Source organism: Podarcis melisellensis, assembly GCF_964234715.1.
Source record: "Podarcis melisellensis genome assembly, chromosome: 6".
Classification (NCBI taxonomy): Eukaryota; Metazoa; Chordata; class Lepidosauria; order Squamata; family Lacertidae; genus Podarcis; species Podarcis melisellensis.
Window position 1 is genome coordinate 42,758,162 of NC_138538.1, and position 26,345 is coordinate 42,784,506.

At 42.2% G+C, this 26,345-nt stretch overlaps 1 protein-coding gene across 5 annotated transcripts in view; it reads left to right on the forward strand.

The window, feature by feature from the left end:
- The first annotated feature begins 9,210 nt into the window (after nucleotides 1–9,210).
- USP49 (ubiquitin specific peptidase 49) overlaps nucleotides 9,211–26,345 on the forward strand; it is a 45,210-nt gene continuing 28,075 nt past the window's right edge. For 4 of the 5 annotated variants that reach the window (XM_081915937.1, XM_081915936.1, XM_081915934.1 and 1 more), the window contains exon 1: nucleotides 12,760–12,855. The gene's annotated coding sequence lies outside the window, so the exon portion shown is untranslated. Of the gene's footprint in view, nucleotides 12,650–12,759; nucleotides 12,856–26,345 lie in introns of those variants that run through there. The other variant, XM_081915935.1, reaches the window with a different exon arrangement.

Below are 26,345 nucleotides of genomic sequence, written 5' to 3' on the forward strand. Positions count from 1 at the left end.
TTGAAACCACTACACAGTGTATGACGATTGTGCATGGCACTTGAGGGGGGAGCAGAAGGCAGAGGTAGGAATTATTTGTGGCAAATAAGTGGTTATCATAAGGACTATGGGAGCATTTCTGCCCATTAACATTGACATGCTTGCCCTGAAATGTGTTGAAGGGGAAGTGGAGTATTTTTTTGGGGGGGATATTTTGCTTTAATCTTTGTAGGGTGCATAGAGCCAGTCAGAGTACCAACCACTCTTGGTGATCCAAAACACATTTTGATGAAAAAGGGATGTGCCTTGTGTGAGTGCAGGCAGTTTTGGTTCACAGATCACACTAAGCCCAAACATGGCTTAGTGCAAATATGTACGTAGGCTCCCAGAGAGGAGGCGACAGCCACTTTGCCTTAGTTTAGTGTGGCATGGAAGTAAAAAATACTTGAGGAGAAGCAAAGTCTGGCTTAGTGTGTTTTCTGTACCTGGGGCCATGGTTTAGCTCTCTGCCCAACTAGCTACAATCTGTAAACCTAGAACAAACCTTGGATAGAGCTCTTGATTAGTGAGGAGAATCCTTTACTACAAGCTTGAGTTCAGATGATGCAGTAAGTCAAACCTTGGTCTAACTCGGTGCAGCTTGAGAGTAAAAGAGACGGGAGGAGAAAAGCAGCTATGAGGTCCTAATAATAATAATAATTTATTATTTATACCCCTCCCACTCTGGGAGGCTCCCAACAGAATATTAAAAACACAATAAAGCATCAAACATTAAAAACTTCCCTAAATAAGCCATACATTCCCTGATAAGCCATATTTTGGTTTACTATGACATGCAAATCAGGCTGCTGTGTGCATAATGTGGCATATGGCACAAAGGGGGGCGGGGAGAGAGAGGGAGGGAGGGAGGGAGGGAGGGAGGGAGGGAGAGAGAGAGAGAAGTCCAGAATGTGATTTGCCATAGTGATTCCTTGTTTTTCAATACAGCACTGGAAAAATCAAACACTTCTCTTTCCTTCGCCCCAACTTAACTGAGTGAAGAGTGCATGGTAGCAACTGCTTTTCATTTCTGCCCATATATGGATTCTGCTGCAAGTTCAAAATGTAAACTCTGAAAATGTAGTGCCTTTACTGCATGTGAGGCAGAATGTTTAATTTACAGGATTGGAAGGGGACTTTTTTGGAGAGTCAGAGAGGGAAATTCTGTATTCCTGCTCTGAACAAAATGCAAATAGTACTTTTTGGATCCAGGTGCATTGAAATGTATGTTAACCTTTCTCACAACTTACGTGCAGATTGATCATTTAAAAGAAAGCTATTGGTAATCAGAATTTGCATTTGGGCAAAGTTGTAAAAACTATATAAAACATCTATTCTGAAAAAAGAAAGCTATAGGTTTGACTGGAGAATATTTACTTTGACTTGCAGCACTAATTATATTTGATCCATTGACTTCCGGCTGCTAGGAAACATTAGAACTATACAAATAATAAGGAAATACAATGATCACTGTTATTCACTGCCTACAAAGAAATTCTGCCAAAGCTATTAATTACATATGATTTTTATTGGTAGGCAATCATTTCTTAAGCCTGCATATCTAAACATTAAGGCACTTAGAAAAGCTTCTTGGTATTTTCAATCCTATCCATTGGCTATGAGCCCAGAAAGATCTGACAAGTTGATTCATAACATGTGCGGAAAATGGTTTGTACTGCAAGTAAATTTAACATATTAATAACCAAATTGAACCTGATCTATGAACTATACTTCATTTGACTTTAATAAGTTTTGATTCCCGTGCTTACTGATTAACTGCAGTGGGTAAGTGCTCAAGGCTCAGACCTTTGGCTTGTTGATGTTGTGCCTTTTAAAGGAGTTAACATAAGCCTCTGTTCTAAAATGTGTTTGCGTGGGGAGGAGAAACATTAGCTTCTGTGAGATGGGCTTGGGCGATGTATATTGCCCAGGACCAGTATGAGGAGCAGACTGCGATGTTGGTTTCACTCAGTGGTATATCTCTGCTAGCAGCGCAACTTCATCCAGGGGGTGCCGCTAGCAGAGGGACTCAGAAGAGCGGTGGTTTCACCAGCGATATACCACTGAGTGAAAAAGACATTGCAGTCTGCCCTCATATGGGGCAGAGGGAGAGACAAGCTGCATTTAACGGAGCCCCCAGTCCGGCGCTGGCTTGCCAAAGCCGGCAGTGGGGTGGGGGCTCTGTGAAACCGTCCCCCCCATCAGAGCAACCACGACGCTTCATCATATTGCTCAGCTGGGGGGGGGCTTTTTCTACACAACAGCTGCGCGAAGCCTGATGCTACTGTGGTGTTGCATCGCTCAGATGGGTGGAAGAAGCCTCCCCCCACCCCATCTGAGCAATCTGATGCTGTTGAGGCATCAGGGCTTGCTCAGCTGGGGGGTGAGTAGCGGCCTGGACCAGCTGCATTGGCCCTAGCCTGCGAGGCACTGGGGTGAAAGGGCCTCAGCTCTGGTGGCGAAAGGTGCGGCACTTTCACCCTGCGTCTACCTGGCTGGGGCCAACGCAGCTTGTTTCAACATTGTGGTATATCACCAAACCGCAATGTGGCTGGTGCTACATCACGATGTTCAACATCTAACACCGCCCAGCAGTACTATAAGAGTTATGAATAAGCCGGAATGTGTAGGGTTGGGACCTTACTTGGCAAAAATCAAGCTTTCTCACCAAGCTGGTTTTTGTAAATAAACACCAAGGGACACATTCAACTACATCAGAGTTTGGAAGTGTCTGAAGAAAGCAGATTTATATACCCACCTGTATTTATTTAAAAGCATTTCTAAACCACTTCATGTTTTAAAAATCTCGTTAAGTGTACACTGTGAGGGGACCTGATAGCAAATCTTCAAATACCTGAAGGGCTGTCACATAGGAGAGGGTGAAGGTGTGGTCTCTGCTATGCTAGAACACAGCACAATATCTAATGGGGCTTCAGCTAGAGGAGGATGGCTTACCTAAGTGCTTTTCTACTCTTAAGATTCTGCTTCTACCCAGACTTCCAGCCATATTTAAATGAATGCTTAAATAAATAAATAAATAAATAAATAAATAAATAAATAAGCAAGCAAGCTTTTTATAAGAAATATAGCAAACTCGCAGACCATCCAAGTGCCCCTATCTTCCAGGGACAGTCTTGGATTTGATCCTGGAATGTTCTGTTTTTCCTTAGGATGTCCCTGTTCTGAGAAATGTTGGAAGGTATGGTAGGAGGTCCCTATTTTCACTGGAAAAATGTTGGAGGATATGGAGTTATCCGATACCTGAGCCATTTGAAGGCAGTCCTGCATAGGGAAGGTTTTTTTAAAAGTTTAATGTTTTATTATGTTTTTATATATATTGGAAGCCACCCAGAGTGGCAGGGTATAAATAAAATTATTGTTGTTGTTATTGTTATTATTATTATTATAGAATAGGCCATTGCTATTTTCATTGGAGAAACGTTGGAGGGTATGAAATTGCCAGATGATCTTTGTGAGGCTGTATAATCAGCACAGGAAGAGTGAAACTGTATTTTATTCAAGCCCTTGACCTGAGCTGGTAACCAAGTTTACAGCTAGCATTATTTTGGTAGATTTCAGGCAAGGGTTACTAATTAATGTGCATATCCAAGCAGCTAATGTCCCAATACTTTCCCCTTGAGAAGTATAATGAGATGTGTGGAACTGGCCTCCATTTTTCAGATATAGCACCGACTAGCCTTGCTCAGTTGAAAAATCTGTTACTGTCAGGTACACTGAAGGAAGCCATCAGTGTAGAGATATTCTGGTAAAACTTCTCACGTACTTCAAGGCCCTAGGAAAAGCCATTTAACTGCCACTAAAACTGTCACAACTCATAAATTACACCCTCTCAGCCCTTCCCCTTGGATAAAACATTATGCAAATAAGTCTGGGAGTTTCTTAAGTTCGTTTGTTTTGCCTGTGACCACATACAGTAGTAAAATTTGCTTTATTTAAACTATTGATAACATTCTCCCAAATGGTATAAATGCAAAATTATGTCACTAAATTGTATTTTAAAAATACAAAAGTAAGCAGTGTTACTTTAAAATCAGCCTTTACAGTTTTTCAGCAGCATGTCTAATGAAAACACGCAAATAAAAAGACACTTGAGAGGGTTTTTAAAAGCCTTTTTGAATGTTCTGCATATAACTGGATTTTCTTGCCTTCATCCTTTGATGGCACTGCATCAAACTAAGCGCTGGTGGGTTCTGCAAGCATTCCTTTACCACAAGGGAAGATGCTACTATTGAATAAGTCTGACATCCAAGGCAGAAGAGGGGGATATTTGAAAGCAATTGGCACATATAGCATTCTAGAAATGGAAGAAAACATGGGACAGCTACTCTCAACTGTTCACTGCAAAAGCAGGCTGCAGGTCTCCCCCCCCCATTCAGTCCTCAGTTGGGGGGGGGGTTCTAATTTAGAGATCTACACTTAGTCTTGCCACGTTTTTATTTCAAAAATACCAGACCCTGGGTTAGAACTTTGATATATGGGAGGAAGAGAGCCGGACTGTTCCCAAAGTGGAGCTACCACAAAGCATGCCATGGCATGATGGAAGCTGGCAGGTCAGTGGTAGAAACTGACCAATTGTGGAATCTAAGCTGGTCTGGTGAGGGTCTAAATCAAAACCCTTTGTTGGGCCAGAACAGCAAAGCAATGGTGTTTGTGTGTGTATGAGAGAGTGTTTAATGTAACAAGTGAAATAGCCTACTGCAGGCACCTATAATTAGCCAGATCATAGTAGGGGAAAACTACCCCAGATCAGATCACTTCTGTGCATCCTTTTGCATATCGTGTATTGCACACTATATGAATCTTTGTGTGAACAAACCCTTAGATGAGCTATCGGCTTTGGGTGCGAGGAGAGAGTTCGGCTGCCTTACAGAAATAGAGGCAGATGTTAGAATCAGCTTTTGTAATGTAATTAAAATTAATACACACACAACCCCTCCCCCCAAAAAAACCTTCCCCGATACTTTTAAAAAAATGAACGGGCTAGAAAGGCTGTCTGCTTTTCATCTCCTGTTATAGAAACAGAAACTAAATCATGCCGCCTCGTGTACAATGGTGACTGAATTAAAAAAAAATCCCTTAAATTTCCACAAAGGACAAATCTCCGGCAGTCGGTTCTCCCCCCCCCTGCCCCGCCTTCCTGTCCATAATTTTGGTCGTTGCCGTGGCAGCCGAGAATAAGGGGCGGAGCCAGGCCTGAAGAAGGCGGCGAAACTCCGCCCTTCGCCTCCAGTCTACAAGTACCCATTGAGAAGGGGGACGAGGCCCCAGGAATGCGTCCACCTTGCCGGACCAGTCATTCTTAGATCTTTGGGAGTGAGGGCGGAATCCCCCGCCCTAGAAATGTTAAGAGTTGCAGATGATCGCCGTCCTTCTTGCCATTGCCGATTAAGGACTGAGCTAGCTTTCCCACTCTTAACGGCCAATACAAATCGTTAGGGTTTTTCACAAAGACCGCAGAGGTTCTTCTTCCACCTCCTTTCGCTCCGTTGTCCCTTTGAGAAGCAGGCGACTTCTTTGCTCCCTCTCAGCCTTTGGAGTTTAGTCAGAGTGACATGCTTTCTTCCCTCAAGTGTTTTTTTGGGGGGGGAACCAGCTTATTCGCTTGTTGTTATCTTATATTAAACATTTCCACTACTGCTCCAGAGCAAAAAGGGTTTGTATCCGGCATTTTTTTAAAAAAAGTTTTAAAAATACATAGAGTGTTTAAAAAGCAAAACATGTAAACAGCAGGCCAAGTGAATGCCCAGTAAACACAAGTCAGAGAGTGCACCCTAAAACTTTGCAGGTTACAGGGTGCATTTCTTGCTGGGCAACTTGAGAACAACAGCAACTGCCTGGAAATTGGAACATACGTGCGCACACACACCCCTTTGGGGCAGGGGCGGGCCTTTAAAAGTTACGTTTCTTATGGCTCATAAACTGTTACCAAGGATCTGGAAAATGCTCAGTAAAATCCACAGTGTGCTTACAAACATGCTCAAAATCAAAAAGGTACTCATCAATCCTACCATTCCTGGTTATGGAACATTTATCTGATTCTTATTAGTTTGTGATTCCATGCACGTATTATATGCTTTCCGTTAATGAATTTTGATATAGTGTTATAAAAATATTGTCAGTATATTATTAGCCGTGTTGCTTGTCGTTCAAAATCAAAGAGGTGACTGACAATGCCCTGGGGTAGTCAGTCACCTCTTTGAGTCACCTCTTCATTGTCACCTCTTCATTGGCCATTCCCTGGGCCATTGGCCCAGGGAATGGCCAATGAAGGTCATGCTGTAGTCTTTTGCTGCAGGCCCTGTCTGAAAACAAGCTTGCATCCAATGTAGCGCTAAGTAACTGTCCTGCCTGGGAAAAGAATTTATGCTTGTGTGATAAGACTTCTCCTCGCTTGAGTACTCTGTATGCTCCCCAGATATAATAATAATAATAATAATAATAATAATAATAATAATAATAATAATAATAATAATAAGTTTTATTTATATCCCGCCCTCCCCAGCCGAAGCCGGGCTCAGGGCGGCTAACAACATTAAAACAGTACAACATTATAACACATTATAAAAATGAATTAAAATCAAAATTGATGGCAACCATAAACTAAAGTTTTGTAAAGATTGCCAAAGGAGGGAGTCAGGCTGCGCCCTGACCAAAGGCCAGGTGGAACAGCTCTGTCTTGCAGGCCCTGCGGAAAGATGTCAAGTCCTGGAGGGCCCTTGTCTCTTGTGACAGAGCGTTCCACCAGGTTGGAGCCGCAGCCGAAAAAGCCCTGGCTCTAGTTGAGGCCATCCTAACCTCTCTGTGGCTTGGGACCTTCAAGGTGTTTTTATTTGAGGACCGTAGGTTCCTCTGTGGGGCATACCAAGAGAGGCGCTCCAAAGAACCTAAAGAACCCCCAGAACTGTTTTAGGGGGACCAGTCAGGGTAGGGGAGAAAGTCCTGTTGCACAACTGTAGGTCCTTGCACTGACAGCTGTACTGGATACATTACATTTTAATACTCTGCTAATATGGCAGAAGAATGCCATGTGGGTGGAATTCCAACCACCTGTTACCTTAATTTTCCATAAGCACCAATGCATATGCAAAATGTACACCATTTTGGGTCATGAATCTGTGGCTGGAGTCCCCGCATCCTTGTTACTTCACATGGTTCTTGTGAGTTTTGGGTTCACTGGAGATACCACCACTTTATCATGAGGGACTTTGGTCCTGTGCATGCAAAGAGTAAAGTTTATCCATTTGATGACGGGCAATCATGCCTATCTTTTCTTGCTTTGAGGCTTCAGACAATGTAGGGCATATTGACACATTCCATGTGTCATATCTCGATCCTGAGCTGTTTGTTTTAAATGGCAGAATAATGCTTTGGTGTTATGAAGTGTCTCCTCCAAATGAAAACCAGTTCCTTTAATTTCTGATCTATTCTGTCAAATTATTCACCTCTGTGTAAAACTGTGGCACTTTGATAGCATGAGAAGCAGTTGTGTTCCCCAGCTGTATCACCTCACTCTGAGTTTTCTGCTTAAGGTGACCCCCCACACACACACATCTTTTGTCTTTTGTATCTGCTGAGGCAATTCATGCCGCACACACATACACACACACACCACACAAAAGTTTATGTAAAACAGCTGCTTTCTCCTGTTTCCTGGTTAGCTTATTTTTAGAAACCAGCATTCTTAAGACTAAATAAACATGCTGTTTAATAAGCGTTATTTTTAATAAGAAGTTAAACCAAGCACTTTTATCTTGATGAAAAAGCAATCCCCGGGGGGCTGATCCTGAACATGCCCATAATTTGCGGTGGGGTGGATTTGATCTCTGTTTCCTGTTGACACCCCTCTCCCACTTTGCCAGCAAAGGTTCAGTTTACTGCCAGTGTTTGCCATTGAAGTGCTTTATTAAACTAATCACGTTTTAACAAATCTTCCATTCCTACTTCAGTACTTCTCCAAGAGGATTCTCTCGGCCTCCTGGGAGCAGGATCACAGATTTCATCACTACCTGCCATTGTGTTAAAAAGTTGAAACTGCTCTAAAACTGTGATATTTTAAAAATGTTCTCTGCATATCTGAGAAAACATTTTTAAAGAGGAGCAAAGACTTAAATGGGACACAGGTGGTGCTGTGGTCTAAACCACAGAGCCTAGGCATGCCGTTCAGAAGGTTGGCGGTTCGAATCCCTAGCAGTTCGAAAGCGCATCAAAGTGTGAGTAGATAAATAGGTACTGCGCTGGCGGGAAGGTAAATGGCGTTTCTGTTTGCTGCTCTGGTTCACCAGAAGTGGCTTAGTCATGCTGGCCACATGACCCGGAAGCTGTCTGCGGACAAACGCCGGCTCCCTCGGCCTATAGAGCGAGATGAGCGCCGCAACCCCAGAGCCGTCCACGACTGGACGTAACGGTCAGGGGTCTCTTTACCTTTACCCTTTAAAGACTGAAATAACAGATTTGAAACTGCCCTCTGGCTAACACAGTTTTTTTTGTGGAACACACCTAGGAATTCAAATTTTTTACTTCCATGCCCTTGGATTTATTTTATCAGCCAACTGAAAGTACCAGAGTGAGCAGAAAGTTTATGATTTTTATTCAGGGTGATCTGTGCCCTGAACACCTCAATTCATTAGCCTGTCAATAGTCCTTTCTTCTGCAATCGATCCACAAGTGGGTGTGCAAACCCTCCTTGCATGAATTTCAGCCAAAAAGGAATGCACACCTAGATGCTATCAAACACTGGCAAAATTTATTTTGGGGTCAAGAAAAGCCCCAAGGAATTTAGACAAGCAAAGCAATAGTATAGTAACTCAGATGTTACAGAACAAATAAGATATGTCTGGGATATTAAACCTTAATCATTGCTGTAGCTAACCAATTAACATAAAATAAAATGAAAATCAGACAGTACACAGAGAAAAAAGCAAGATGTTTCATAGCCTTGATTATTGCTATTGCAGCTGTAGTGCTCAGCTGGCAACCTTCATCGCAGATGGTGGACTATGACAGGAATCTTCACTTCAGTGCCTTGTTTGTGGATGGCGGCATCTCTTATAATCCCTAACTAAGATCTTCTCACAGGGCCATTAGGCAGCTTCTTTTCAGGTTTCAGATAGATCTCTCCCAACACAACACTCCCCCCCAAGTTGGCCTAGCCCCACCCCCTTGCCCCTCTAGTTCACATGGCAACCAGCAATCAGAAGTATAATCAGCCTACCATTCACCCTGGGTTAACTTTCAGTTGGCCAATCTTCACACAAGGTTCATTACACTACTTCTCATACCCCTTGGAGAGGGAGTGGAAAGTAAAAGTATGATCTAGTTGAATTAAAGGATCCCGCTGAATTTGCATTATTTTTGTACACACACGACTGTTCAAATCACAGTTCACATTCTTCCCCATAACAACCATGGATCTAGCAGTTTGCTGTGGTGCAAAAACATGGACCTGGAGCTCATCAGAATGGTTTCTCAATAGAAATGGTCCAAATCCAAATTATGAGTCACATCCGTATTCACAAAATGTGCTGCCAAAATCACAGACCCATGACTTCATGTCTCCATCAGAGTGCTAAACCAAGGATCCTAGACCCCCATGGTTTCTCCCTGAAGGCTTCCCAAATCAACCATCACTATACATGGATCTAGTCCTTATGTTACCATCACAAAACAAGAATGTAGATCCAGGGCAATTCCTCTTTCTTTCTTATTTTAAAATTGTTACACCACAAAAGTGTACCATCTATTCATAGCTCAAGCCCATCCACACAGATTTCACTGTAAAAATTACAGCTCCATCACAGTGTCGTCCGGGCAGCCCTGGACCACCTCCATACACACTGCCCAGGCTTGTGCCCCAGGGAGGTTTGACTTCATCCCAGAGGCACACTCTCAAGACAGAAGGATGACAACAATACAACAAGCACAGTGATACAATCACATGTATCTGAGACATGGCTCTCCCATAAATGATCGGAGCTCATATCTATGTGCACAGACTGAAGACTAAATTTCAGGATCAAGAAGTAAATCAGGACCAGATGACAAAACTGTAGGAAGAAACATCAAAATCAATAATCAAACATACAGGAACAAACCAGAGCTCAGGAAGACCTTGTTGCTCAACAAGATTCAATTGCAACAGAAGGTTATAACTCACTCCTTCCCTGGATGATCCAATGGGAAGCATGGGTGGATGAAGTAAGTCCAGTGCTAGAAGGTTTTTAATTAAGAAGGTTGCAATAATTGCAACATGCAGTTTAGTGATCCACCACATGGGTCAAAGGAACAAGAGCATTCAGGCAACAACACCAGCTGCAGAAGATCAGCCTAGACTGAACAGGATATAGCTCTTCACTTTGTTCTGACATTGAACTAATCTCCTTCCTACTCCCTTTACTTCCATTTACCTTGTGTGTTCTTTTAGTTTCTAGTCCTGATAACAGCTCTACCTCTTTTTAAAATTGATGTCAGCCACTTTGGGTGACAATAACAGTCTAAAAAGTTGCATAAAACAACAAATATATCAATACGGGACACCTGCATACAAGTCTTGCAGCATCTGATATGCTGATGCCATCATCAAGTAAACAGCCTGCTTTTCCACAATGGGGAGTGGTGCAGCAGGTAAGTTCAGGTGCACTGGTCAGAACTCTGCTCAGTGCTGTTGCTATAGGCAGCCATCCCACAAACAAGCTGGTCCCCACTAAGTATGCAAGGTGCCCATTGAGAGCAGCTTGCCTAAAGTTTCCCCAAACCTGGAGTAGGGACTAATAACCTATGAATCTGGTTCATACTTTTGCATCACACCACAAGTTTATAATGCACTTCATATACATGAATGTGATTTGTGATTTGATGGCAGATAGGGCAGAATTCTATTGGGGGAGGAATAAGGATCAATACGGGTCTGTGCCTTTGACCTTTGTTATCTACAACAATGCTAGATCTACAAAAAGTAAAGGAATCTGTCTTAGTTCATTACAATAATTCCAAAATCCAGTCAGGTAATACCTGGTTGGGACTGGCCCAAATATCAGAATTACCAGGCTGGATATTAAGGAAATCTAGAGCTGTGGTTTTTATTTTGGAGTCCATGGAAATGGATGCAAGCAGTGATTTGATAGTGGCTTTGGGAGCATTCCATGTTTTATGCTATTGTGGCCATGAAGTGCTGAATCCCTTATTTTTTGCAGTATAGTTTGTGGATGAATGCAAGCTGTGATTTAACAACAAATTTGGCATTTGGGGAACCTCTGCATGTTAACTTTAATAATGAAGATCCATGCTTTTATGTCACAGTAGCATCACAAAGCACTGGATTTCTATACTGCAGTCAACTGATATAGATGTGAGCTGTAATCTGGTAGTAGATTTGCGGGGAGGGCTTTCACACAAAAATGCTAAGGTCTGATCGATATAAATCTTGCATTTCTCCCCCCTGAAAGTGCACATTACCACATGCTTTTCCCCCCAGAAAGAAAGATTCATTGAAAGAGGATTTTTCTGAATAAATTTGCCGACACCTCTGCTGCAAAGTTATTCTGTACGATACGTTAATTTCTCCCATTATACATACAAGCATACAAGGAGATTCAAAACGGCCGCAACGGAGCCTGCTTTTCTTTCCCTGCAGTCTCTGCCTGCCTCAGATTATTCACCTGCTGCCATGTCATTAGTTCCTTCCTGACGATAAAACGAGGCAAAAAAAAAAAAAAAGAAGCCACATAATATCTGTTTAAATTATATATACTTTAAAAAGCGGCAAGTTTCACATTTTGACGCCGTGTGGGTTCCTTAGCCCAGTTTCTATTGCGGCGCTTGGAGCAACCCGCGAAGCAAAAGGCGCTCCAGCCGGACCTGCGACTGGAGAGGGGAACGGGGCGCAGGATTCGGCCGCTGCTCCGCGCGGCGCCCGCCAGGCAGTGACCCTGCGGGGCCGCGCGCACGCTGCGCGTGTGTATATACACGTGTGTTTGCACATTGGGCCATGTGAACGTGCCAGCTGCTGCCCCTTCCCTTGTCTCGGGAGGCCGTCGCGGAGCAGCGACATTCGGGAGGCTTCTCTTCCCCGTCCCTTGCGAGCCCTCAGCTCCCCGGCCAGGCCCTCCGCGACGCTCCGGAGAGACAGGCGGGCGACCGACGAAATGGGGTCCTGCGTCTTTAAGAGCCCCTTTGTCTCTGAAACATCCTTATTTACCCTCCTGTGATTCAACCAAACTTAACCCCCCCCCTCTTCCTCCCCCCGCGATTCACAAAGCCCACGGATGTCACAGCTCCGGGGGCGGAGCTAACGTATTCCCCGGACCCTCCTTCCCAGACTCCGCTTCTGGTTTTTATAGGATTTGGTTAGCTTCCGCAAGTGCCGTAAACTAGCAGTTCGGGGGAACAAGAGACGGCAAACGCGTCTGCTTTAGCTGCCACGCCGTTAGGGACGAACCGTTCCGAAGAATCTTCGGATTCTCGGGAAAACTAAAAACAACAACAACCACCCCACACAATCTGACGCGTCACTAGCGTAAATCAGTGAGAGGGTTCCCGCTCTTTCGTGTTACGTAGATGACGCCGAGAAGAAAAGGAACCGTCCAAGAAAACTCTCGGGAGCCCCCTTGCGCAGGTAGCGTAAACGTGCTCGCTGAATGGCGACTCGTCGTAGGGCGGCCGAAGCAGGGGGTGGGAAGGAAATGGTGTCTGACGGGCGGTTCAGCCAACGGCAGCGCGGGGCGGGGCGAGCTCGGCGGCCAATGGCGGCCGGGGGGGCGTGTCAGGTACCGGTTGGGGTGTCTCGCGCTTGGTGACAGCTCGCGCGTGCTGATGATGGCGGTAAATAAAGGGGCCGGAGGGGGGGAGGGGGCTTTACCCCCTTGGGGGCTCAAACCCTAAATGTGGGGGAAGTGAAAGACCCACAGCTGGGGTGGAGAGGGGTGCTTCATGTGCGGCCCAGGGAGGCTGAGGGTAGAGGGGGGGCTTGACCCCCGATTTGGGGTGGGAGGTTTGAGGGGGCTCCACCCCTTTGGGGCTCAAATTCCATATTGGGGGTGGGGGTTGTGCTGCTTCAAGCCCCTCCTTCCTGTTTGGAGGGAATTTCGCCTCCTTGCCTGGCCAGGCCGACGAGGGGAAGAGGTCTTGACCCCTAAGCAGGAGAGGGGCTGGAGGAGGAATTCCCCCCCGCCAGATGGGAGGTTGCGCGCACCGAAGGGGAGGCGGGCATGGACCTCCTCTTGGGGAAAGAGGTCCAGGGAGCTTGCCCTGCGTGAGGGCAGAAAAGGGCACCAACCTCACCAACTGGGGGGGGGGGGAGCGGCTATGACAGGATTTGCCGCCTGTGGCTGAACAGGCAAAGGCAGCAGCCAACTAACTGGTTTTTTAAATGCTCAAGGCAGACTACCTCGGTTGGAGAGACACAGGGTTCTTGTACAATCTGAGCGCCAGGGGTATATCAAGCCCTTGTTGGACAGGGGGAACCTGAAGGCTCAGGCAGAGAAACAAAAGCGAAAAGAAACCCGAGGGCTGGGAGGACCGAGTCAGGAACAATTTAGAAATTAAAGTTGTAGGGACCCTTAAAGGAGGCATTGGAAGGGGAGAGAGGAAATTAAGGGCTGGTGTGTATGGTATAGCTGCTGAGATCTAAGACAAGAAGCTCCCCATCTTAATGCTTGTGAAATGAATAGGGCCCTTAATGGCTAGAAAGCAGCAGCAGCAAGAGAGTTAGAAGTTTGAGGATGCCAGACTTGGAACAAGGATTGTAGTGAGGAATATTACATTGTTGTGGGTGCTAGCACAGGCAGCGTGGAAGAGAGCTAAAATAACGATGGGCAAGCAGGGTGGTGCACGTTGGTATTGCTAAGCTGTGTGCAGTTCTTTGTTTGCTGGAAGATGCTTAGGTGGTTCACTTGAAGTGTGATGTTTCTAACTTCTTTTTTCAGAGCATTGTGCTCTGACTCGCACTGATCTATTATCACTTAATCCCACAGCGTTTCCTTCCCTCTGCTCCAAGTTAAGAACATTAGTATGAAATCGGTTTGAGAGAAAGCATTGTACTAAAGTACTTTTGAACACATTTCTGTTGTTGGTTTGATTATATGTGTAGCAGTGCTGAGAAAGTTGTTCCAAGGATGGAACCATATGATGGAACTTGGGTGTCCCTGGAGTTAATGCAAATGAGAACACTTAGCCTTACAGGATGCTTCCAGCTTTCGTAATAACTCATTTGCAAACGCTGTTTGTCACACAGCAACTATGCTATTGAAGTCAGTGCTGTTATGCTGCCCTTGTATGAAAAAAGAAAGGGATTCTGAAGATAATGATTTTCGTGTAGTGCTGTTCTCTCCCCTTTTACAAATAAATTGTATATATTACCACATTAAAGTTAAAGGAAGGTTTTACATGCTTTAAAAAGCATTTTTATTGAACGCATCAGAACATGTGGAAGAATGTTAAAAGTCTGTTTTATGTTACATTAACTAGTTTTTTTGCCAGATGAGCATGATCTTGTAGGGGGAAAGCAACTAGTGAGGAGCTGTGTGTTTCATGCATACTTAAAGCTTGCAGTGTTAAGCTGTTTCAGAATGTGTTGGTTCTTTGATCTTTGAGAGAAGGAAGTAAGACTTTTTGTTTACTTCATCAAAGTTTTCCATTTTTCTACCCCCCCCTTGTTAGTGGAAAAGGGGTGGAGCTAAGCATTAACTTTAAACTAGGTGGTTTGTTAAATGATGTCAAAAAAATAAGAGACGTCAAATCAGGCATCTTTAGTTCCTTTCAATGTTCCTAAGCCTTTTGAGAAGCCTTGTGTTTTTCTTTGGTTGTGTTAAGCCCAATTTTATTGTGAAGAAACAAGTTTTATCCCTCCCCCAATAAAGCAAGTTTTAATTTCATGCTAAAATACTAGAAAATTTAAACACACACACCAAATTAGTAATATTTGTCAACAAAATTTTTAATTCCTGTTTGAAATCTATTTTCTCCAGTTTATTTAGAACTGAAACATTTGTAGGATATAGGCAGGAAAATGTTTTATTTCTAAATAAAGTGCAGAATATGAATGCACCATGTTTTTAATTATACATGTTTCTTCCTTGCCCCTTTACTAATCTGTAAAAAAATAAATAAATCAGGATTTCATGTTATGTTCGTATCTATTCAAAATATATAGAAAAATAAGAGATATCAAACATCATGATTTTACATGGTTCATTTTTAGATAGTCTTTTAAAAGGCGATAACAGCAAATACATTTTAATATAATTTCAACTTAATCAAATTTAAGTTTAGTTCTATCCCTTACCTCATATCAACTCATTTAAAATCTAAAACTTTTCTTATATAAATCTCCATACCACCTTATACAGATATAAAGGAGTCAAATTAAAACATAGAATATGGACTAAAAAAAAAAAGTTTTGTAAATTTACAAAAAAAATAAATCTCCAACTGTTTATCATTGGATAAACTTCTGTGACATAAAAAAACCACCCCATTGAAGAGCAGATAAGAGGTTGGCTGATAGAGGAAGTTAAGCACTCAAGGAAAAGAAGTGAAAACAGAAGAATCTGGGTTTTAGTGTTATCAGGGATATGTAAGAAGGAATTGGCAGGAAGTAATATCTGGCAGCACAGAGCCCCCCCCCCAATAATTTGACAGTCCTATTAATTTTAAAATAACTTAAATAAAATAACTGTCTGACTATATATCACCCAAACATTTGTTGAGCAGTTGTACCCCATAATATTTTAGAAGAAAAACCTAATATAGCCTAACAAACAGAAGGAACTGGATGCTGTTGATGGGAAGAAGCAAGCAGAGCTGCATTTGCAATGTACTCCTGAGTTTCCCCAAGGGTGTTCTGTCATCTTTTGATAGCTGGTATTATTGTTAGAAAACTGAAGAAAATGCTTCAACATCTGCACATGTGCTCTTGTTGGGAAGGGATGTGGAGAAGACTGAATTTAGATTAAACCAATAAGACTAAATGTTTCTTTCATGCTTTTTGGCTTCTATTTTAAATACGGTATATTAAAACCTTCAGAAAACAGCCTGCTATCTAGAACTGAATTAATATTGCCAGTTTTAGGTGCCCATGTGACTAGGCCTCTAGGATTATTTAAGCCCTACCTTCATGATTAAAAGCTGGTTCAGTGTATTTCCTTGCTTCCTGAATAACCAGGTTAGGGCACTGGGAAATTTCTATAAAAGCATGGACTAACAGCACCAAAAGCCCATGATAGACAAGATGTGGAAGATCTCTCCACTTCTTCTCCTTAAACAGTCATAGAGAGATTTTAATTCTTCCCAAAAATGCCATTTTCATGGATTTAATTATATCCCCAACCAAAAAGTGCTGTTTGCCCACTGGGGAGAACATGCAGGTGTGTTTTTCCCAGTGGGGCAGTAGCAGCTTTGTGTGTGTGACAATTTGAGTTTGCGAAAACAGTATGAGGGGTTAAAACCTCCTTCAATGCTGTGGCCCTTATCAAATGCTGCCAGCACCCCCCCTCCAGTTGCTTTTAATCAAAAAGGCAATGGCAGGGGATGTGAGTACAGATATCACATCTCATCTACTTTAGTCCTGCAAGCACATGTACATGTATTGTGTTGCCTTCTGTCTATATAAAAATTGACATTATCAAAGGATCATATCATTAAATTTTAGACATAGTTCTTATATTTTAGATATTAAGGCAAAATTTGCTAACCTGGTATCTTCAAGATGTTTTGGACTACAACATTTATTAGCTTCAGCCAGCAAAGCTGTGCTGACTAGGGTTGATGGGAGTTGTAGTCCAAGACATTTGAGCGTACCCAGGTTGGGGAAGAATCTGTTGAGGAGCCCAGCTGTTGAAAGCCTCTTGCAAGAAAACCAGCATCTTGAACTGCACTGTGAAAACAACAGGCAGGCATTGTTCTTCACATTGTTCCAGTTACAGATAGGTAGCCGTGTTGGTCTGCCATAGTCAAAACAAAAAAAATTCCTTCCAGTAGCACCTTTAGTTGGTCTTTAAGGTGCTACTGGAAGGAATTTTTTTTGTCTTCACATTGTTATAAGCAGTACCTACATGAGGACACTCTGCGGGCTCTTGGGTACCCCATAAGAGAAAAGGAGCAGTTTTCCCCCCTTATAACAACATGTTGATGCAGCAGGTGTCTAATGACTCTTCCACATCAAGACGAAGGCTGTCATATTCCATTCCAGCTGTAACTTCTAAATAGCCTTTCATAATAATGATTCATCATACACTTAATTAAATCACTTCAATAACCTTGTGTGGTTATATGTTAATAGTTACTAGCTATAAAATGGAGACAAAGCATTTCAGTTTTGTGCCCATGAGTGTGATTGGTGAAAAGTCTTCAAGGCTGCCACAGGAACCTAAAGATTTAGCAGCACCCAAAAAAAACCCACACATGAGTTACTAAGGGAGGACAAAGACTATCAATAATGGTTGTGCCCTGGGACTTCTTGAATGGGGTAGGGGCCTTGCCAATCAGTAGTTAGATTTCTTACTTGGATTTCACTTCTATCTGTCCATCTTTTCCCAGTCCTCACTAGCAATCAGATGCTATATAAGAATCATGATTGCAACATCATTTTAAGCCCAAGTCTTGGGCAACCTCGGATGGTTTGAAAGCTCAGAGTACATAACCACAAAATAATAATAAATAACAATGATAGGGAACCAGGACTGGCACACTCACTGAGCAAGCAAGTAGATGCCCTTTCCATTCCTCAACCTGACTGTTGTTCCTCCACATAGTAAATCCATGTTGTTAACCACCACTTAATACAGTGGTACCTCGGTTTACAAACTTAATCCATTCCGGAAGTCCGTTCTTAAACAGAAACCATTCTTAAACCGAGGCACACTTTTCCTAATAAGGCCTCCCGCCGCTGGTGCCCTTCCACCGTTCAGCTTCCGTTCTTAGGCCAAGGTAAAGTTCACAAACCGGGACACTACTTCTGGTTTTGTGAAGTTCGCAAACCAAATAGTTCGTAAACAGAGCTGTTCTTAAACCAAGGTACCACTGCATAGGATGGATTTGCAGTACACATTTAATGAAGGAGCTACCTGTGCAGTATTACAATTCCAACCTCTAAATACGAAGCTGCAGTGGAGGAGAGATGAAGAATTCTCAACCTCCCCCTTTCTATTTTCTGGTGGTACACTCCATTTCACTTTAGCTTAACTGTAAATATAGACTGTCTGTTGCCTATCAGTCTACAAGCTTCCATAGCTACTGGCTGAACCGCTGTGATGTTACAGTAGCCTGGAGGAGAACTGGATAGGCATGGAGAGTAGTGGAGACGGAAAGGTTGAAAGGAAGTACCAGGTCCTAAATATAATGGATTTGGGGACAAAGGGGGGGGCAGTGAAAACAGCAGAAAGCAGAAGGCATAAAAAAGAAATGTTGGAAGCAGGGGGACTAAGAGAACGATGATGAGAGCAGGCAATATGCTTAGGGAAGTGGGGACTGAGGAAATTTTACTAAAAGGTCAGTGGGTGGAATCCTCCCTACCCCCACCCCATTGTGGATTCAGTTGCTATGATAACACAATATTCTGGTGGAAGCTATTTCACATGGAGAAAGGCACAGAAAGAATTATGTTCTTTGGATGGAAATGGATATTTGGAAAGGCAAAGAGGACTGTGGAGACACCCATATTTCTTAGTAGCTAGCTGTGGATGAATTAGCCCCAAATTTAGAAGAGTTCCAAAAATCTCAATTATAGCATTAACTTCTCTAACCTTCGTTTGCCTGGGAAATGAGTGTATGTGAGTTTTCGATGTGCTGTACTAGAGGCAAATCTGAAGAGTTCCAGGTGAGGAAGTAGAATTGAGATGGTTCAATATATAATTTTGCGGCAAGAGTGAAGCTGGACGCAGTGAGAGTAAAACGGACTGTGTACTGCACATGCACATGCAATTCTTTTAAAGCAGCTGACACAGGAGGAAAACAAATTTCACTAATCACTGACCAAGCGCCAACTTGACAATGCAGGTTCTTGGGAAGAGTACTGTTGTAGGCTGTGTATATACATATCCAGACGGTAAGCAGAAGCTGATGCCTGACCAAAAAGAGAGAAAAAAAGCATAGAGGCCTGGAGGAGGCAGAGCCCCAGCAGCCCATTCTCAGTGAAAGCATTCCTTCCAATGTTTCGTGGGCTTCAACTAATACTACTTGTGAAATGTTTAGCAAATACGTAGTAAATGATCATGTACTACACTGTTAGGTTGTCTGTTGCCCAGGTTTCTGGAGGTTGATAAACATACTTTTGACAGGTGGCCTAACTTTTTTGAAGCGTTAGCTGGATGTTTTTAATAATTGGTAGAAGGAATTGTCTTATGCTTTATGCGACCTAGTGTCCCGTTAGCAAGGCTTGCTGGGGCTTGGCTTGAATGGCATTTGCAACTGATGTAGCTGCTTTGAGGGTCCTGCTTTGAGAAAAATGGGATCTATTTACATACCAAATCCTTCATTTGATCATTTGAAATTTCTTTAGCATTTCCTTCTTGACCCTACCAGGGTTTTACTGCTTTTTCTTTTTAATTAGGTGTTCACTGAACACCTCTTCATACAATAATCTAGGCACATTGTCAGCTCTTCTAAAGGTTGTGCATGCACACTCAAGTACTAGAGAAAGTATGAAACCCAGAATGTGCTGAAAGTCAAACCTTGTTTTGGTAGTTAGAGACAAGTTTCTGACCAAGAATTTGGGGCGAAGCAGGGGGGACCACACAAGCCTTTCAGGCTGCTACAATATACCTAGGTGGTTATGTGAACAAAGATCCTTAACCATTTAAGAATGGTTTAAAATAAATAAATTGGCTGGGATAGCCTAAATGGGCCTTTTTTTTTGCTTGATTTTAAAATGTAGACGCAGATAATAGTTTTCAAAATATCTTTAACTATGTACCGTAAGGACTTCTGTGATAAGATCATAATTCTCTTAGAAGTGGTTGATCTTATTCAGCAAACAAGGTGGAATGGTATTATTGCTGCTGCAGCTGAATCAGAGGTTGAGCTGCCAATAGATAAACTCCAAGTTGCATCTAGTTCTCAGCCTGCAGCCATACTGTGCATACCCAATATGCTTCTGCCTGCATTGCAAACAAACAAGAGTAGCAATCAGAAGTTACTTAAGTGTATGCAGTTACTATGATTGTTTCTGCCAAAGAATGCAGAAGACTAGGAACATTACAGATGGAAACATGCTCTAAAACTGTGCCATTATCTTGAAATATTTGCCTTCATTGATCATTGCAGTGGTGTATCTGTTGTTTCACATAATTTCAGCTAAAATTGTACTGTTCAGTGACAGCTTTTGCTACTTGCTGAATTAATCTAAGTCTCTATTTTAATAATTCATACCGATTGTATGGTTTTGCATTTAGGAATGTTCCCCTCCCCCCCACTTCCTATAGTATCACATTTAATGGTTTCATTGTATAAGTATCCTGTGGACAATGTAATTAGGTTTTTATGGAATCAGATTTTGCTGCTTCCTTTCACTTTTGCAGACTCTTTGGGCAGGAAAAGCTTTGACTGCTAGAGAATTGTGCATCGCAGTTTAAATTAAGTCTAGCCTCCTCTATTCTTTCTGAAATATGATCATGAAGTCTTAAGATAACTGTTGTAATTTTTGCTTTGTGAATGGGTAAAAACTTTACATGTTTGTTCTGTGTTCTCTGGTAGCTAGTATTTCAAACCACACAGAATGTTCTAAAGTCTTGGATAGATAATAACTGCTCTCATAATCTGACATGCCTGCTTATTTAGTGAACAACAGTATAAAGGTTCTAAATTTTAACTCAATTTATAAATATTACATATGGGATTAACATATCTGAAACTTTCGATTGCATGAATTTTGTTTCCAAAAAGTGTATTTGAAGACCACTACTTTTGTACAAACTACCTTCTTTTTGAGAGTCAATCAATGTAGTCCCTTACTGTTGAAAGAGGTATACAGTACTAAAACTATATTTCATTGCCAAGCTTAGAGAATTTTAGTAAAGAGGTCTAACCTGTTTTAGCAGGTTTTGTCACACTTTCTGATGGAAAAGGAAGAAAAAAGTAGACAACGCATATCAATTTGCAGCTGAGCTGTTGGCACACAACAAAATTAACAGTTCAGGACTCCAAACCCTTGTCCTTGATTAGCAGGCTGTTAATGTGCTTTTCTCCCTTACTCCCAGTCCCACCCCATGGTCTTATAGTTGCATGGTGAGGTGCTAAAATAAACTTTAAAAAAAATACTGTTATGAAACTGTCGCAAAATGCTATATACAAAACATGCTTGAAATTGGTAGCTTTTAAAAATAGGATTAAAAAGGTTAGGGTTAACTGAGAAAGTTGAATTCTACTTCAGTGTTTATTATATCTATATGTTCTGAATGATACTTCTACCCAACTTTTAAAGATCAAAAACTGTGCTTTTAGATAGCCCCTGGCAAGCTGAAAAAAAAAAAAATATTGGTTCTTTGTAGTCTGATACAGAACTCCATTGTTTAATCTCACACCTGGCAATGTTAGCATTGCTATGAAGGCTGAACAGTTTCATTGTTGTGGTTTAATCACTTTGGGTTGTATTCAATACTAGTCCTACTTGGAGTTGACCAATTGAAATTAAGGAACCTAAGTCATGCCCATTAACCTCAGTGAGTCTGTTGTGGGGTATGGATACTTTTCTGATGAGATAACATATCATTACCTCTTCAACCCCAGATAGGCCAAATTTAGCAGGTGTTTAAGGCTGCCCTTACACTATGACATCAGGTGATGCTGTGCTTTGAAGTCCCAGAACATTCAGTTTTGCTGTTTGCAGAGGGCTTTCAAGACAGTTCATGTGCACCTGTTTGAGCCTCTGAAGGCGCAAATAAGAGTATGGTGGTAGTGGTGGCAGCGCTGCCTGAAAGCCTTTTGCAAAAGCAACTGTTTTTGTGTACTCCCTATCTACTGTTCGGGGCAGGGGCAGCCAGCTGCCTTTTGGGAGTATCAGCTGCCCACAGGAGAAAGTCCTATGCACAGCCTATCTTTCCAAAAGACAGCTTCTTCCAAAAGGGGTTGCTTTCTTTGGCTGTGCATGCCTTTTCCCCAAGAGGGAACAGGCACGCACAGCCAAAATGAGCCCTTTACAAGTTGCTCCATGCTGCTCCTTTCAGTTTCTGATTTTGAAAGTTGAAAGGAGCTTCTTCAAAGAGCACCACTGGGAGGAGGAAGAAGTGGTTTCCCTTCTTGAGGAAGGCAGGCTCCTACTGCCCCACAGCTGAAGGGCAGGTGGGAATGCCCTTGCTGCAGCAAATGAACGACGGAGCCCATTTTAAGCCCAGGTAGCTAGAAGCAGCTTTGGCCAGCTATAACTGTTCCTAGGCCAGAGGACATTGACCACAGTAGTGTAGGTATTGGTGCCTTGAAGACTGGATTGCTGCAATGCACTCAATGTGGGGCATCATTTGCGCTTGACCTGGAAAGTCCAGTTATTGCAGAATGCTCTGGCATAGTTGCAGACAGCAATTCAAGACCCTGTCTGTATAAAACAATTTTCCAGGCGGCCCAGCCTGGAGTTAGAATAACAAAAAAAAGACACCAACTTTCTCCTCCTTTAAAACCTGCTGCTGTGCTCAGCAGAGTTTCATACACCTTGCCACTCCGTTCTGCCTCACTCCTCCATGACCAGAAATACATTTGCTCTATAAATCTAATTAAAGGATTTTAATGCTGATAGCATTTCTGTATTCAGGCAAAGGTGTGCAATTTCCCAAAAAACACCAAAGGTGTGCAATTTCCCAAAAGGTGTGCAATTTCCCAAAAAACTGGTTGCTTGACCAGTTTCATGTATGTTTTTTCTTTTCTTTTAGAGAACTGCATCTTTATATAGTAAATTCCTATGCAATAAAGTTGATATGTATTCTAAATCTGAAGTTGCTTCTGTTGCTTAATAAAAAGTTGGGTTCTTCACAGATCACCCATTTTTGCTAAAAGAAGTTTCTTTTCATTGTATCTGATTTCCATGTTGAGTGTTTTCTGCTTATTGCATCAGTTTTTCAGTACTGCTTATCTCTCTTGGTTGCCAACCATTTTAGTACCTCTGCTTTTGTAATTTTAAAAGCCATCTGATAAGTGGAAAATAATCAGGTGGTAGAGATAAGGTAACAGCAAAAGCTTTTCCTATTTAAGTTTTGTGCGCTAGGCTGCTGCTAAGGCACAGGGTCAGTTAAAAAAGGTGGCAACTCTACTGTCCATGCCCAGATCTGCTTAGGGGCAGCAGTGTATGTATCTTCATAGTATTTTCTGTAGTGTCCTGGTTTGCAAACTTTACCTCGGTCTAAGAACTGAATTTGAACGGTGGAAGAGCACCAGTGGCAGAACGCCTCATTAGGGAAAGCGCACCTCGGTTTAAGAATGGTTTTGGTTTAAGAACGGACATCTGGAACAGATTAAGTTCGTAAACCGAGGTACCACTGTAAATCATTTTTAGCTTACCAAACATGTGGTCTTTTTCTATGCTAGGGGAAGAGGAAAACTTTGCAAGGAACTTGGAAGGGGATATTTTAAAGGTCTAACAGCCTATATTTGCATGTTTTACTTTGCTGCATATTTTGTGATTTTAGATCTCTGCTGGTGTTCTCTCATCAAAGAGTACTTGCCCGAAACTTGGACCTTGGCATCTAGGAATTCTCCTCACATACCTGCTTTTTGCTTGAACCAAGACCTCAGACCTTGTTAGAATGCCCTTAAGGCCAGCACAACTGTGGGGATGAGCCCTTGCCCTCTTCCCAAGCTTACCAGAGGGGAAACTTGCCATGGTAGGTGCATGTGTGGAGCCATGTATAGCGCTGAAGGGCTAGGTAACAGCCTGTTACTTTTAGGTAGGTGTCCATAACTTTTATGTTGAAAAGTAGCAATGGCAGAATCTATGCAAGTATTTCAAAACTAAACTCTCCCCTTTTGGCAGAGGTGCTTGTCGTTCTCATTATAACTATTTTCATATTCAATAATAAAATTGAAATATATGAATATTAACAGCTGCATTCATGTTAACATAATCAATTTTGTTAAGTAGTTTGTCTGTGAATATCTCAGACAGTGCTTCTCCCAGTATGTCACCCTGCCCTCTCCCACATTTCAGGTTCAGTTGAAGAGTTCCCTTTTTGTTAAGCACATACCGTATGTGAATACTGAAGCAGAGCTTTCCCTTAGGCTTTTATTAATGAGCTTCATTAATCATCTTAGGAAGTGTGTAACTTCTGTATTGACATACATTTTAAAATCAGGATTACGTAATACTATGTGTTCTCTCTAGACGATGCTGTTCAGTTGAAGTTATATGTGGATATCCTGTAGAGCATGGGTAGGCAAACTAAGGGCTGGATCTGGCCCAATCTCCTCCTAAATCTGGGCTGTGAATCAGCGTGTTTTTACATGAGTAGAATGTGTCCTTTTATTTAAAATGCACCTCAGGGTTATTTGTGGGGCCTGCCTGGTGTTTTTACATGAGTAGAATGTGTCCTTTTATTTAAAATGCATCTCTGGGTTATTTGTGGGGCATAGGAATTCGTTCATTATTATTTTTTTCAAAATATAGTTCGCCCCCCCACAAGGTCTGAAGGACAGTGAACCGGCCCCCTGCTGAAAGTTTGCTGACCCTTGCTGTAGAGTAAATCATCTTGTCTCTTCTACACTACAAAGAAACATATTGTTGTATTGTTTTGCGACTCATGGATATAGTTGTAGTCTACTCTGTATATTGTTTAATATACTGTTCACCACATTTACAAACCTTTGGGCTGAAAAGGAGTATATAAATAAATTGTAATTGTTTGACATGGCTAGAGATATGCAGTAAATGGGAAAAGTTGTTCCCAATCTTATATTGCTTGCATTACTAAACAGTGTATGTGCTAATGTAGCATTCTCTTTTTAAAAAAGAGGGAACCCATATTCCTGTTCTAATCTCCCTCTTTTATGCCTACTCAGAGGAAGTGCCAACAACCATTTATGAAGCAGTAATTTAAGATTGCTACCCAATCTTTATGGTTTTGCCAGGTTTTGAGGATAACTTTAATACTCCATTGCTTCCCCAGAGTTCTGATCAGGTACCTGGCAAAACTCTCTTTCCCTCATTGCCTGGAAACATATACAAATGATTTACCAAGTGGTTATATGTAGCAGGCTACCACTGTGTAATGGTCACCTGTATTATCACCATCATTATCATCATTGTTCCATAAATGTATATTCCCTTTTGGTATGGAAGATATAGGAGTTAAGTATTAAGGGTAGACACTTCATTTGTTAAATTGAAGTAAGGGCCAAACTAGATGTTATGTGGGGTGAGGAATTCAACATTGTAAGGTGAGTTTTTCCCTGGCTTAATCCTGTGCAATTTTCCCAGTTAAAATGATCTCCTCTCAATACTTCTGGTTTTGAGACTGGTGCCATAACAGGGCTAAAGTAAGAGCTGTTGTTATTATTATTAGTGCTTTTAATGGTAAGCAGCATTTGAGAACTTTTGTGAGTTGTAAATCTCTTGTAAGTTACTATATATACTTGCTTATGGCAATGTAAGAAAAGTCTTCAGATTGGTATAGTTTTTAGAACAGCTTATTCTATGGCAATTGTTTTCATATTCGACAGATCTTTCCCATATTGTCGTCTTTGCTGTGGAAATTTTCAATACAGCCAAGGTTCCAGGGGCATGTTATAGGACAGCCTTTTTAAATATATGGAACCCCAGATGTTGTTGGACTACAATTACCATCATCCTTTGTCAATGACTTGGGATGATGGGGCTGTAGTCCAACAACATCTTGGGGACCCAAGTTGAATAATTTTTTCTAGTGTCAAAGTTCAATGCAGGGCACTTTTGTGACCCTTGTTGTCTCCACCATTGTACTTCCTAGACTGAATGTCTGCCTTAGGAGGTGGGCTCAGTGATAGAGCACATGTTTTTCATGCAGACGTTCTGAGGTTAGATCCCCAGCATCCCCAGGCAGGGCTAGGAATGTCCCCAATCAGAAACCTTGGAGTCACAGGAGTTGGTGTAAACAATACAGTCAAACCTCAGCTCCCGAACGCCTCTGTTTTGGAACGTTTCGGCTCCGAAACGCTGAGAACCTGGAAGTAAATGCTCTGGGTTTCGAACGTTTTTCAGAAGCTGAATGTCTGACACAGCTTCCGATCGAGTGCAGAAAGCTCCTGCAACCAATCAGAAGCCACGGTTTGGTTGTCGAACATTTCGGACGCCAGTTGTTTGACAGCCAAGGTTCTATTGTACTGAGTAAAATGAACCAATAATCTGACTATATAAAACAGCT